The sequence below is a fragment of the Protopterus annectens genome, chromosome 11.part0, assembly GCF_019279795.1.
Source record: "Protopterus annectens isolate FY-2018-M chromosome 11.part0, PAN1.0, whole genome shotgun sequence".
In the NCBI taxonomy this organism is placed as follows: Eukaryota; Metazoa; Chordata; order Ceratodontiformes; family Protopteridae; genus Protopterus; species Protopterus annectens.
This window is the reverse complement of record NC_056745.1, coordinates 147,491,644-147,506,643: the sequence shown is the minus strand read 5'-3', so window position 1 is coordinate 147,506,643 and position 15,000 is coordinate 147,491,644. Positions and strand designations below refer to the sequence as shown.

General features: G+C 42.4%; 1 protein-coding gene across 1 annotated transcript in view; it reads right to left on the bottom strand.

Annotated features, from left to right (window-relative positions):
- The window catches only part of AGBL3 (AGBL carboxypeptidase 3), a 1,419,881-nt gene that overhangs the window by 1,254,384 nt on the left and 150,497 nt on the right, over nt 1-15,000 (bottom strand). The gene's annotated exons all lie outside the window — the stretch shown is intronic.

Here is a 15,000-nt window from a genome sequence, read left to right as displayed (position 1 = left end):
GAAAAACACCGACTGATCAGGAGTTTTAGTAGACCCCCCCCCCCCATCTTCAAGGTGAGGGAACTCGGGGAGCCTTTTCCCTCATCCAAGTTAGTGTCTTTTGTGACTGACCCAGGAAAGGAGTCAATATGCTTCCACTTACAAGTTCTCTTCTGAGAGATGTGCCTTGGGACTTCTGAAGGAGCACTTTAGAGTCAGACATGGCGCTCAAATGTAAACTGGTCTTGGAGTTAACTGGATCTGTCTGTCCCGGTCGACCAGAATGAGAGGAAGGAGGAGAAGGCTTCAGAGGGAGTCTGGACAGATCCAAACTCTGTGCACAGTAGTCATCTTGGTCCAGGCAGAGCCCTCTCCATAGCCTCAAAAGCTGACTGAGACAATGGAACAGAGGAGCAGACACCCATAAGAGTAGAACTGGTAGTCCTTTTGACTGCAAGGGTAGACGGTTCCTAGGAGGACCTCTGAACTGAACTATCCAGGTCTTTAACCCTGAGTGGTAGGCATGGCTCTGAAAATCTTGGAGTTGACTCTACAGCTGGTGTCCCAACTCCGATGCTCTGGCTCCAGGACTCTACTCAATCTGAATGCATCAGCCCCAAGAAAGTGAGGGAAGAAGTTGAAGCTGGTCACCAGGACTATCAGCTCTGAAGCTGGTAGAGGAGGGAGGTTGGATCCCATGTGCATAATGTTTCAAAAGTGGAGAAGGCATCGGAAATAGTATGACCTGGGTCAAAGGTTCCGATCCCAACTCCAAGCTGAATCTGGTACCTCAGAAACTTCTTCATCATTCAGTTGATATCTTACTTGGTAAGACTCCTAGTTGACCAACCACATCTCTAAGACAAAGCTATCAAGGTAGATCTCAATGGAAACTTTTCAAGGATGGCAGAATGAAGACTTGGGCTAATCGAGTTGGGAATTCAGATCCTGGAAACAGTAACATTCGCCTGCCTTGAAATCTTAGTGCCGGACCTGCAATAGCAGTGGGATCTGGAGACCTTTTATTGGGTTTGTCCAAATGTTCTTCTGGTCTCTTTTCTGACCATTTGTCCTTAGGTTAATCCTTTGGTCTGTCTGTCCTTTTCCCTTAGACCCTTCTCTCTTGGTTTCCCTTTTCCTATCAGAGGAAGGAGAGGTAGAACAGCCTTCAGAACAGAAGACATTTTGAACCCTGTCTGAGGGGGAAGGACACATTTCAGAATAAACATCTCTTTCCTTCCTTGCAAGGCCTTGGTGGCAACAGCAGCAAAAATGGTACACAAGTCCTGCAACTGGGAAGGGCCCAAGCAATACACTTGAGTGCGATTCTTGAGGAGGGATTTTATGCCCACAAGAGGAACACTTCTTGAAACCTGTAGACGTTTCCAACATTAGAAGATGAATTTTTAATATCTATCTTAATACAAAGTACCATCTTACACTATTTCTATATAAACCTAATTACCTAAACATTCAATTCTAAAAGCTAAAGGCACACACTACACACAGGAAAACTACTATGAAAAATGCTCAGAGTCTAGAAGTTACACTATATATCTATCAGAAACCGTAAAACTATTAAATCTTACTAACAACTCTAAAAATCTTAACAGAGAGAGGAACAAAAGCTTCACTTATTGTGAAACAGAATGGAGCTCTTGGTCAACACATCTGGTTAGGCAGAAGGCAAAAGAGATCTGAGGTAATTCAGGCAGGAGAGGAGAATTGTGGGTAGGGAAGGAGTCAGATCTCTTGGATCCAATACTTTGGTATAAGGTGCCGAGGTCGGATTCAACCAGATTTTACAACCCACATTTTGAATCAGACAAAAATACACAACACTGGATCTATGTGGTTAAACAAAGTGGGAAAAGGTCTAGGTGAGGCTTCCTGGATGAGTAACATAGAATACACAAATGTTCTCACACAGAGAGGCTTCATCAAAAGGTAAAGTCACAGCAGAGAGAAACATACTTGTCAAGGTCAGTATGGTGCTATGATGATGACCCTGGCCTTGTCTGAATGGCATTTTAAGATTTTCAGAATAAGGATAAATGAGGGAAGGGCAAAGAATTGAAGACTATTCTTGAACAAGAGTGCCCCTAGACATAAACCTTTGTTAGGAGGGATGAGGGAGGAAATGCCGTTGCACTGGGCACTGGATAAGGAACAGAGCAAGTCACAGAAAGGCATGCCCCAGATGATCAACTTTCATTGACAGATGTAGATCTTGCTGCATTAGTGGACAATATCCAAGTCTGTCTACAAGAGACCTGGGTTGAATGAATATGTGCTGTTATCATAAAGTGGCAAAACAAAATATCTGATTACCATAGACTCATGGCTTCTTGACTCATGGGATATGAATGGGTCCCTCTTTGTTAATGTACTATAATCCTACATATTGACCTAGTATTTGGCAAGCACTCCTTGGGGAAGAGAGTCCTAGAATGCTTATACAGTGCAAAGGACTGCCGTCATTTCGAAGACACTGAAGTGCAGACTGGCTTTGCTCTGTAACCAATCCCTTTGGACTCTCTGCCCTAAACAATGCTCTCCATCCCAGGAGAGAGGCATCTGTGGTGACTGTTGGACTGGAAGTAGGAAGGGTGAAGAGGCTGCCCAGAGTCAAATTAGAATGGTGGACAGACGTTTGATCAACGTCATGGGATCTGTAAATGGACACCACTGAACAAACAGGGTCTACTGCAGTACTCTCAGCTGGTTCCTGACAAAAAGCATCATGAAGACTGCCATTAAACCCAAAACCTTGATTTGGGGAGCTGCTGTCACTGTTTTGAGGGAAAGAAAGATTGTCTTGTGATGAAGAGTCACTAGCCTGTCTTGCGGAGTACTGGCTGTGCAGAACAGTGTGCCTAGGTGACACTATAAAAAAAGTTAGCAATTGCAAGAGCTCCATCTGAGACTTTGACAAAATATCAGTGTACACAGCGAAAACTACACAACATTAAGTATACCCTCACTTGAATGACTGACACCCCAGTGGAAGCAGCTAGGAGCCAGTCATCTAAATAATGGAAGAATTTGATCACCAACAATCTGAAATGATCTACCACTACATCCATACATGTAGTGAACACCCTGGATGTTGTAGTGTGTCCAAATGAGAGGCTTCAAAACTGAAAATAACTGGCACCTACCATGAAATGCAAAAACATCCTGAGTTCGCCATATATTTTGATATGCTGTTAGGTGCTCTAGAGGTGGAAAGAGCATATCTAGCCCCTGTCCAATAGACATGGGAGGAGGGAACAGGCTGACTTCCAGGATTTTATATTTGAAATAAAGTGAATGACACTGCTCAAGTCCAAGATTAATCCAAAATTTAAAAGTTATGTACTTACCATAACTAGGCATCTGTGTTGTCTATTTTCATTCTTCCTCAAGGTATGGAATATTTTCCAATTGTTCTAGAATACATTTTTTGGGAGCCAAAATAATGTCACGTAGAGGGGAATACAGCCTGGGTGGCCTAACTATTACTGGAAGTGGAGATACCAGGCAGTTAGTTTGATGGCCTGTATGTTGGGATGTTGGATCCCTGATGGTTAAGAGAGGAGATCTAGAACTGGGTACAGTATCAATGGAGGATAACGAAGGTGAGACTGTAGGAAGGGGAACCAAACTTGCTGAGGCCAGAATGGGTTAATGAGGATTATGGAGCTCTTTAGCTGACTTGCTTTCTGTAGAAATTTGGGGATCAAGGGAAGAAGGTAAGCATAAAGGAGACCAGAGGACCAACTGTGGACTAGTGTATCTCTCGGTGACTCTCCCCGAGGGGGGATAACAACAAAGTACTTGCTGCACTTGTTGTTGTGGGGAGTGGCAGAGAAGTCACAGCAAAGTCGGCCCCAATGACAGAAGATCATCTCTGCCACAGACTGAATGAGAGACCACTCATGAGGCATCAAAATGGACCTGTTTAGTTTGTCCACTAGTACGTTTGTTTTCCCCAGAATGTGCATCGCAATTAGAAAGCAGTCCGATGAAATCACCCAATCCCATATTCTCATGGCCTCTTTGCAAAGAGGATGTGATCCAGTACCTCCTTGTTTGTTGATTTACCAGACTACAGACATGTTGTCGGTTTGAATTGCAATAGTCCCTAGGGGAGATCATCTTGAAAACTCTGCAACTCAAGTAGAGCTGCTCTCATCTCTAGAACATAGGTAGGAAGCTGGCATAATGGTTAAGGTATTTACCTTATAAATACAAGGTGCAGGGTTTGATTCAAACTTGGGATAATTGGCTAGGCTTAAAATAGCCCACAAGGGCAGTTAGCCTAGTACTAATCTATGAATTAAATAATTACATTGATACGCAAATTGTTCTCTTGGGGAGACCACATGCCTTGGACCATTCTTCCCAAGAAATGGCTTCCAACCCCAGTTGAGAAGTGTCCATGGTCACTGTGGCCATCGGGTCTGGTAGAACAAAAGGTCTGCCTAGATGAAGATCATCCGATTGAATTCAACAGTGGATGTGTTAGCAAACTGGAGTAAGCTTGATTGGAAAAGATAGGGGTTGATTCAGAATGGACCACTGTGCAGCTAAAGTCCACTGCAGAACATGCATAAAGAAACGTGCTAAAGGGAGTAGTACAATAACTGCTGCCATGGAACATAGTGCTTGAAGTACTGATCTTGCCAAAGGAGAAAGGAAAAGATGAACCTGGATTCTGATAGTGGAAATGCAATGAGGAGGTAGAGATGTTACTTCTGTTGTTGTACCCAAAACTATATCAATGAACTCCAGGCTCTGGACTGGTGCTAGGTTTGACTTGGCATGATTTACTGTTATAACCAATGACTTGCAAATCTGGAGCAAATAGCTCCTGGCATGTAGAATGTGATGCTTGGAGGAGGCGGTGAGGAGCCAAGTCATCTAGATATGGAAACACTTATAATCCTTTTAGTCTCAAGTGAGCTGCCACCACTGCCATGAATTTGGCAAACACCATGGTGGCTCTGGTGAGTCCAAAGGGCAGGGCTCTGAATTGGTAATGAGACTCCCAGCTGAAAAAGTAAATGTCTTCTGGATCACCTGTCTATTTTGATAGGATAGTATGTATCCCGAAGATTTATCGAGCATATCCAATCATCCTTGCAAAGAAAAGGTAGGATAGACTGTACCGTGAGCATTCTGAACTTTGATTTCTTCAAGTAATGATTCAAATTGCTTAGAGCAAAAATGGGTCTAGGATCCCCTGTTTTCTTTGGCACTAAAAAGAAGTGTGAATAAGTTCCAAATCCTATTTAGTCTGATGGGATCTTTTAGAGGACTCCTTTCTAGCAGCTTTTGGATTGTGCTGCTGCCTTCCTTTGACTGGGTGGAACATCGAGAAGCTTTTTCCTTTTGTGGGATGGGAGAAGGAAAAATAGTTTGTAATAACCTTACCTCTGGATAGAATTCTTAGCACCAACGAATCTTGTGTTATAATTGCCTAGGCATCTAGGTGCAAGGACAATCAACTCCTGACTGCCTCCAGAGTTGAACAGTCGGGCAGCCTCTAGAGGGGACATCTATTAGAATTTCCTCCTCTGCCTGTGGAGGAATTATCACCGTGCAGACCCTGGAAAGGTCCCTGGGATTTTCAAAACCACATCTTACTGCCTCTCTGATTCCTGGAAAAGGTTTGTTGAGGCACAGAAAACTTGATTCCTGTGCCTGTGCCAGACAGAATCTTCCCATCTTGTTTGCTATGGGTAGGTATCTCCAACTGATGGCCCAAACAAGGAAGTGATTATCAACTGGGGCGTTGATAAAGGACATCCTAAAAGGCTCCACAAAGTTGTATAGCCACATCCAAATGTCTCCTTATGGTAATGCCTGAACCGGCTGCTCCTGAGGTGCCTTCGGCCGTGTAAGAGATCAACCTCATTGAAGTGTTTGATGTGCATTCAAATGGCCAGTTGTGAGGATGTTCTTTTGAAGTCGTCTACAGACATGGACTCCGACAGTATTTGATAGCTCTTTGGTCAAATCTCTCTGAAGCCATTTTAAATGTGTGCCAGGTAGTTTAGTGACCTCATGACAAAGGCTGCCGAGGTAAAGACTCTGTCCAGTGCTCATGACTCCGTTTGGCAGACAGACAGGAGGGCTCTGTTGTGCTAGCTCTTTCTTGGTGGCTGCTATCACCATCATAGCATGAATTGGGACTCTTTTGCTCCATTGGCAGGGCTAAAAATTTATCGACTCTTTTAGGAATCCTTTTAACTGTATCGGGTTCCTTCCAAGCCTGGCGGGAAACCAAATCAGAAAGTTCATCCAATGGGGGGTTCACAAGACATAGAACGACCAGAACTAAAAGCCTCCAAAAATATTGATTCTTCTGGTGAGGGGTTTTGGGAAGACCAGTCACCTTTTTGTTTTAGGATTTCTAAAATATCTCCAAAGCAGATGTCATCCAGTGGTGATCTGGGGGACCTCTGTGAGGGACTCCATCAGGGATCCAATGCAACTCCTTTTGCATGTTTTTTTCCGATTCACCTCCTTTGTGTGGATTCAGGGGAGGTGTCCACAGAGGGGGGAAGTTCCTCTACTGGAACTGTTTGGACACTTATTAGAAGTGGCTGTCCCTGTGGAGTAGGTCTAATTGACTCAGAGCTTGAACTGATGAGAGAAAAGGGGTAGGATCTGAAAAATGTGAGGGTGGTCCTCTTTTGAAGACAAAAAGCCCTTTCCCCCTACTTCAAAACCAATGGACCAGGAAAAGCTTTGACCCATCCTCTCGGAGCCAAAAATCCCAAAGAAAGTACCTCTCAACCTCCCTCGGATCCGCACCTCAAGGATGAAACTGGATCCAAACAGTCCAGTCCAGAGGCTCTAAGGGGAAAGGGGCAGATCTGACAAAATCAAAGTTGAACCTATCCCCTCGGCTCCAGGCCACATTCTGATCAGAGGGTATTGGAGCAGAACTAGCCAAGGATATAGTCAGAGTGGAGGAAGAAGCTTTTGTGGATCCGACACCAGACCTCTTTGGGATTTGGGATCCTGTTACTCCAAAACCAATGGACGGATCAGAGAAGGAGATGAGATGTTTTTTGACATGGTAGGGAGACTCACGAATGCGACAGAGGATGGAGATGGTAAGACCCCCATCTGGATCTGATCTCTGAGAAATGTTTGCATCATCCTATCTACATACACTTCTGATAAGCTTCTGTAGGACCTAGAGGAAGTAGTGGATGGGGCCCTGGAATGCTGACAGCCAAAAACTTTTAAAATCATGTAATCAGCCTGATCCCCTGAACAAACCACGCGTTAAGGCAACATATTCAAAAAGTTTAACATTGAAGTAAACAATAGTGATTTATATTGGCAGCTCACACTTAATGCAAGTTCTTGGTCAGGGATTAAAGACCAGATTTCTATTAGCTGTCTTTTAAACCAAGAGCTTTAGAAAGATGATATCGCTAACTTTTTTATCAGGCAGATTTTCTCAGTATAGCATTAACTATTTAATGATTGCTCTTGCATAAAACTATTATTGTTTGGTAAAAGAAAGTTTACAGGTTGATGTATTCAGATATTCAACCTATAATTTTTGTTTACTTCAGTGTTGAGCTTATTGAATATGTTGTCTTAATGCATGATTTGTTCAGGGGATTAGGCTGTCACATGATTTTAAGTTGATCACATGATTTTAAAAGCTTTGGCTGTCACATGATTTTAAGCTGATCACATGATTTAAAAAATTTATCACATGACTTTTTAGAATTGTATTTAAACTGTGTGTGTGTGTTTGATTCACTTCATCTGAAGAAGTGTTATAAAATAAAACGAAAGCGCTAAGTGGCTCACTTCATCCGAAGAAGTTTTATTATAAAATAAAACAAAGGCGCTAATATTACATTTTAAGTTGAGCTGGATTTTTCGGCTTCTCTGTGGCCTTGCCTGTGTTTTTTTTTTAATCAGTTTGTCTTTTGTTTTGGTTTGAAAACAGAGAAATGCACAAGCTACCAAAATATGAAAGATAAAAAATGAAATCTAACAGATACATCACCACTCGAACAGCTTTGACAAAAAAAAGAGAGAAAAAGATCAAACAAAGCATAAACTCAAAACAGAGTACACTTTTGTACTTAAAAATTATCCTAGGGTGTCTGTGATGTAAAGCACTACACAGCAAATGAGATCTGAAGAGGTAGAGAGGTGCTGGGCATTATGGGAGCTGGAGGAGGAGCTAGAGCCTGGTAAAGCTTAAAGTAGCCAAACTGAATAGTGTAAGTGACAACTATTCCTCCTGTTGAAAAGGATTGACTGTATCATGAAAGATCAAATACATTTTGGGGGATAATAGATTTGTTCTACCTTCCTGTTTATGGGGCCATAGCATCAGAGCATTAACAAATATAATTTACAGTATCCTGAAAATTGTTCACACTAGTGGAACCAACCAGAACTGCTCTACCCTTCTGAAGGCTTTTTGCAAACTCCTTTGTGGGGATGAGAGAGTTTCATAAGCCATCCCTCTCTCTCTCTCTCTCTCTCTCTTCTAGATTACTTTTAAGGGAATGAAAAAGGAAAGCTTTTCATTTCTGCCATATTAGCATACTCAAAAACTTGTTCAAAATCTCACTGAGGCTCAAAAGGCTCAAAATGTTATGTCTTTTCCAGGGTATTTGGCTTCACTGTAATGGCGCAGGCCAAACTAAAGGATTCTAAAAGTCATTTGTATTTGCCTTGCTGTGTCTCTGGCATGAAGGGGGTAGACTAACAGAGGGCAAATTTCATGGCAGATGTGGAGGATGGTGGCTGATGCAGGGGGTACACAAATGTGCTTCAAGACAGGGTTAAATACAGTGATTTTCTAGAACGGATACTGACAAACTCAATTCAGTTCCTCAAATAAATGTAAAATGAATGCTGTACCTTAAATCTAAGCCAAAATTTTAAGAATGCTACATATGGCAGTCGAACTGATACTTATGCAGCACACACATCTGTCCGACCAATATTGAGTAATCAGTGTTGGGAAAAATGAAGTCAGACAGAATAAAACAATAAAACCATTGAGAGAGAAGCCTATGGGGCCAGTGTTAGCAGAGCTGATGCCTAAAAGAAACTGGAGGGACTGACACCCATGGAGTTATATCAGGACGGGACCAACAAAATTTCTGCCAGAGTCAGATATATACCTAGCTTTCCACAGCCTTTAATTTATTTATGGTAGTAACCAATTTGTCATAAGGGACCCCCACATGTAATATGAGTATGTTTAATTGGGGGAGGAGTATTTACTGGTATTTTTTCATGGTATTAAAGTCATCTGTTCTGCCTGCTCTAGTTATCCCACCAAGCAGTACTTAATTAATGGCTCTGTTAACTGTTTGAATAATTCTTTATATCCTCCTGGCTGATTTTCTGCTGTTTTAAACATTTTTTCAGTCTCTCACTGCTATTTGTCTGCTGTGTTAAATATTCTCTAGTGTTTTCCACTGAAACTATGGTAGCTAGTAGCTGTAGCATAGTCCAGATCCTGGCCTGCTGCTTCTGGAACTGTTTGTAATGTTTTTTTTCTCAGCACTTTTCCAGGCCAGTTTGGATTGGAAGGGGCCTATCTGCATTTTTGTGAGAGAATTGTGTTTGACTGGCACCCAACTGATAAAGGGAGGCCAGTGTAGGGCTTGTAATAAGCATCCTCATTGTTCCTTTTGAATTTTGTTAGAGTTTTTTTTTCCTCAAGTTTTAGCTTCTGCTATTTAGGCTTTGCATCTTAGCAGGTTTCTGCTTGTTTGCGCATCACAAAGCATCTCGCACTGCCGTGCAATTTTGTGCCAAAGCCAGACAGTAAAATTTAACAAATTCTCTCTCAAATCCCAGGCAGAAATATCCATTCACCAAGTTCCTCTGTGATAGTTTCTGAAAATACATTTCTAGTGACAACAGTCTCCAACCTAGCACTATGGACAGTTGACTACTCTTGTTTGTCCTACCAACCTTGTTGACTTCGGTCCCTTGAGGCAATGTAGCAATTGCCTCATGTACACAGACACCCCTCTACTAATAACACAGTCTAGTACAGAGTGCAAGAGATGTATTTACACCAAGAAACTAGAATCCACGCTCTCTCTCCCACTCAAAACGGTAACACGGAGAAGGTTGTCAACTCACCCACCACTACATATTCACATAGTACCACTACTCACACACAGTGTGCATCAAACATGTAAATCAACATACATGGAGGTCCTCTCGAAAAACTTACCAAAACACCGGAGACCTCCAAAATACAAGTCTGCTACAACTAACACACTCGCCACAGCACCCATGACACACAGCAACACCAGTATCTCACCCACCAAACCCGTAAGGCATAACATTCAAAAACAAAGTTTTCTTGTCATTGGAGACTCAATAGTGAGACACATGAATGTCCACTCACTGATGTCCCACTCACCAGGCTGGACAAGGAGAAAGTCATGGTCAGCTGGCTGTCTAGTGCAAGAATTCACCAACTCACACATGCATTCAGGTCTCTCAGCAACAAGTACCGTTATGACTCTGTCATAGTTAATGTTGGTGTGAATGACCCGAGATCTACCTCACTGGACTATATACACTGTCGAGCTCCCTGAATACGTGTCCCAGACAGGTATGTCCCTAGCTTTGAGCAGCATACTACCTATAATGATGACACAGTATAAAAAGAAAAAAAATGATTGATTTCAATAATTGGCTTAGATTTTGTGTCATTCCAAGGGGATCCAGTTCTTGCCTGCCTGGGAAGCCATGTCGACAAACCTCACTGCTTTGCCAGAGACGGTTTGGCACTCCTAGGCTTTTGGCTGCTGGCAAAGGCTCTTCCCTCCCCCATAGTGCCTTTTTTAGGCAAGGTCTCAAAAACAACATTACAGATGTGAAATTAACCAATCAGAACAAAATAAGGGTCATGCTACTAAATGCTACCTTAAAGCCAAAACTGCACTCCCTGGAAGTACTTCTATCACCAGAAGATGTAGATGTCTGTGCAGTCACAGAAACCTGGTTTAAAACCTCAGAGAGTACCCCAGCCCTGCAAGGCTACAATGCTGTCCGCACCTTTAGACCACAAAATAAACGTGAAACCCAAAGGAGGCGGTGTTTCAATCTATATTACAGATAAATTCACCTCATGTCTAGTTAGACTGGATAACTCCATGGAGTTACTCCAGGTCCAGGTTACGGTGGGTAAGACCCACAATTCAGGTCCTAGCCAGTTATAGATCCCCCTCCATGGGTCATGACACCCATGAAGGCTACTTAACCAAACTGAAGACTATCCTAATTTTACTGAACACACTGGTTATGGGGGATTTCAATTATCCCACCATCAACTGGGAAACCTACTCTAGCTCAAACTCGCTAGGGCAAACATTCCTTGACTTTCTGAATTCAAATGCCCTGGAGCAAATTGTCCATACTCCGACAACAGAAACAAGCATTCTAGATCTGGTCTTCACTAACATGGACCATCAGTTAAAACTGACCACAAATCAGTCACTTTCGAAATGACACCAACACCACAACTCAAAGGGTGAAATAAGACCAAAAAACTTAGGCAAACTATACCCTCCTAGGTGAAAGTATAAATGCATTCCATGCCCCACCCCAAGCTGAAAGTAGTAACTACACTGAAGCTTATACTAATGCGCTGTACAGTCACTTCCATAAAAGTGTATAAACTCGGCTGTACCAGATAGAATCAAAGCCATAGCACCAAGTAAAATCAAGCTGCCATGGTAGAATTCCAGCATCAACAAATTACAATAAAAGCAAAAGGTTGCTGTCCAAGAAAACAAAGACAAGGACCCAGCAATGGAAAAGCACCCTCCTCAGCCTTAACAGGCAAATAAGACAACTTGTCAAATCTCCCAAGAGCTCCTTTGAGAGAAATCTAGCAAGTACTGCAAAGGATAACCATAAGGCCTTTTACAGCTATGTACATAACCTAAAGGGTAGGACCCAAGTATGTGCAGAACTGGTGATAAACGGTATGACCCACACACACTGACCCCACAGAGTTAGCGAACCTACTAGCAGATAGGTTTGGCAAAAATTCTACTCCCTTATCCACTCTCAACTTACAACAACCCCCCACCCACCTTACATCTCTGAAGAGCATGTCCTCAAACCACTGTCCAAGGCAAAGAACACAGCCTCTGTGGGACCAGATGACATCCCAGGCTGCCTAATAAACAGGCTAAAACATGAACTAGCATCACCACTAAGTACCTTTTTCAATCATAGCCTAAACACAGGCTTTATTTCTGTGGAATGGAGAACAGCTACAGTTATTCCCCTCCACAAAGGTGGCCTAGCAACAGACCCGGGGAATTACAGACCCATAAGTCTGACCAGCCTCATCTGTAAGGTTATGGAATGCATAATTATGGATCTCATAAATAAAGACATAGGTGACCTCCAAATCCTGGATCCTACCCAGTTCAGCTCTGTGAAGGGCAGACCCTGCCTGTTAAATCTGGTGGATTTCCTTGAAAGCATGACCAAGGCCATTGATGAGGGCAAATCTGTGCACACAGCATACTTTGACTTGGCAAAGTCTTTCAACAGAATCCCACATTCAGGCATTACCAACAAGCTTAGCAAACTGAATATAACCCCCTTCTTTCTAAGACGGGTTCCCAACAGGCCCACAAACCAGACACACACTATCAAAGTGGGTGACTCCACATCAACCAGCAGACCTGTTACCAGCGGGGTGCCACAGGGGTCAGTGCTGGCCCCTACTGTTTAGTTTTAACCTGAACGTCTGCAAAGTGCATACCAAAGGGTTGTGGCTGACCAAGTTTGCAGGCAACTGCAAACTAGGTGCAATCATTGAATCCCCAAATGATAATAGTATACTCCAGGATGGTCTCACACACACCAGCAACCGGTGCATTAGTCACGGTCTCAAACTGAATGCAAAGAAATGAATCATCATTCTCTTCAGCACAAATAATGTCCCTTCACTCTATCAAATCAATAACAATACCCTAAGTACATATGAAGTAGTAAGGGACCTGGGATCACAGGTTGACCACGACCTTAACTTCGACCACCAAGTCTCTACTGTTGTAAGGAAAGCTTTCCAAGTAGCTCACTTGATTAGTAAAGGCATCGCCTCAACAGCAAAAGAAGTTATAGCTCCACTATACTAGGCACTTATACGGCACATAACAGAGTACAACGCCCCAGTCGGTATGTATCATACTAAGCACCTACAGCAAGTAACGAGACCTCAGAGGTTTCTAACAAAGAAGATAAAGAACCTCCAGCATGTGCCTTACACAGAAAGACTAAAATCCCCGTCACTATAATCCGTATCATATAGACTTCTTAGGGGAGACTTACGCCTGGTCTACAGAGCAACCCAAGACCCAAACCTAATGAACTTATGACATATCTGTAAATCAAATACTTCTACAGCCTCCCATTCCAGGGGCTTAAATATGGCCTGCAACTTAAACAGGACATGCTGGAGGGACAGATTTGTCTCCCAGCGACTGCCATATCTTTGGAACAGGCTACCAATTCATGTGAAACAGAGCACCTCTATGACACTGTTCAAAAGGAACCTGGACGAGTGGATGGGGCACTGTAAATTCTTACTGAGGATAGCACCCACAACGCTCCTGGACATGGGCAGTCATCACTAAATGCAATCTTGGGTATTGGCTAGTACCTCTACGGTACCACATTAGGTTGAAAAGGCCAAGTTTACAATTACCTCTGGGTCGATAGCCTAATAATCTCCTATGATCCTATAAGATGAGGCCTTTGGGAAAGCTAAAAAGTTAAAAATTCAATTTTGCAAGACGGTTTGAGTCACTTCTCTCCTTCTCCTTGTGGTGTCACTTCCTAAGGAAATATCTATAAGGTAAAGTGTAGAATCCTGCTACAAATGCTGGAGCTTGTCCGATAGGAAATATTTTTAGAGAACTGTCCCTCTAACGCTTTGGAGGAATCACTATACCACTGCAAAAAGAGCATGTCTGGGTTTTGTTAAACATACAGAGATGAATTAAATCTTTACTAAAAGGGAAATATATTTGCCACAAGGGTGCATAGAATTTAAAGCTATGACTACTGGGAAAGCTTCAGGCCAGTATTAAATGATGACTACAAGGAGATAAACGCCAACGTTAAAACAGTTTCATAAAGGAATCCGTGAAAATTCAAAAGAATACTACTTTGTGAAATGTGTGGTATGAAGGTGAAAAAATAAAGTTCTCCTTCGGATTTTGATATTCTCACCCAGAAGCATCCTACATTACCAAGTATACAGCAAGATTCTTTCTTAGCAGGAATATCTAGTTTCTTCCAATTGGGTACTATTCTGTGGGACCATTGACAAGATCTAACAGTGTAGGAAAGTTGTGTGTGGCGAGCAGTACTACTACCTAGAACACCAGTCCTAACTGTTCCTACAGCGGGAGCTCTTCAAAATCAGACTGGTTTACTGTGGTAGGAACTTCACATAGTGTCTACCTCACTGCAAGTCTGATACTTTTATGGCATCGATTTTCTTTTGTGTGGCAACTTAAGTTTGCAATATCTGCAGTACAGTGCACCACAGTACAGTCTTCGAGAATTCTAGACGTCTTTTTGTTGCAAAGATGATGCATGTGATGGCTGAATTTTGACCAGATAAAGAAATAAAGTATGTGCATACAAAGCACTCTGCACAAAGTCATGCTGTTCTACAGAAATACAGCTACATTATCAGTACCCTCTTTTGGACTTGTTCCTTCAAAGAAGATGCTTTATGGTATATCTTCATTGTTTTGATCTTTAAGTTTTAGGCTTTCTACATGAGATTACCAAGTGTTGTCTGTTTCAATAGGTAACGTTTTTTTTTCCCTAGTCAAGATTCAGCTGTAGGACATGAGTGATTATAAAAGAGGATGAAATGTGTATGTCTTCTTCTCTTCGGTTTTGCTGAGATACCATTTGCTTAAGTCTGAACCAGTTTAGATTAGTTCATAAGAAGCTGTATATACATCTAACAATTAT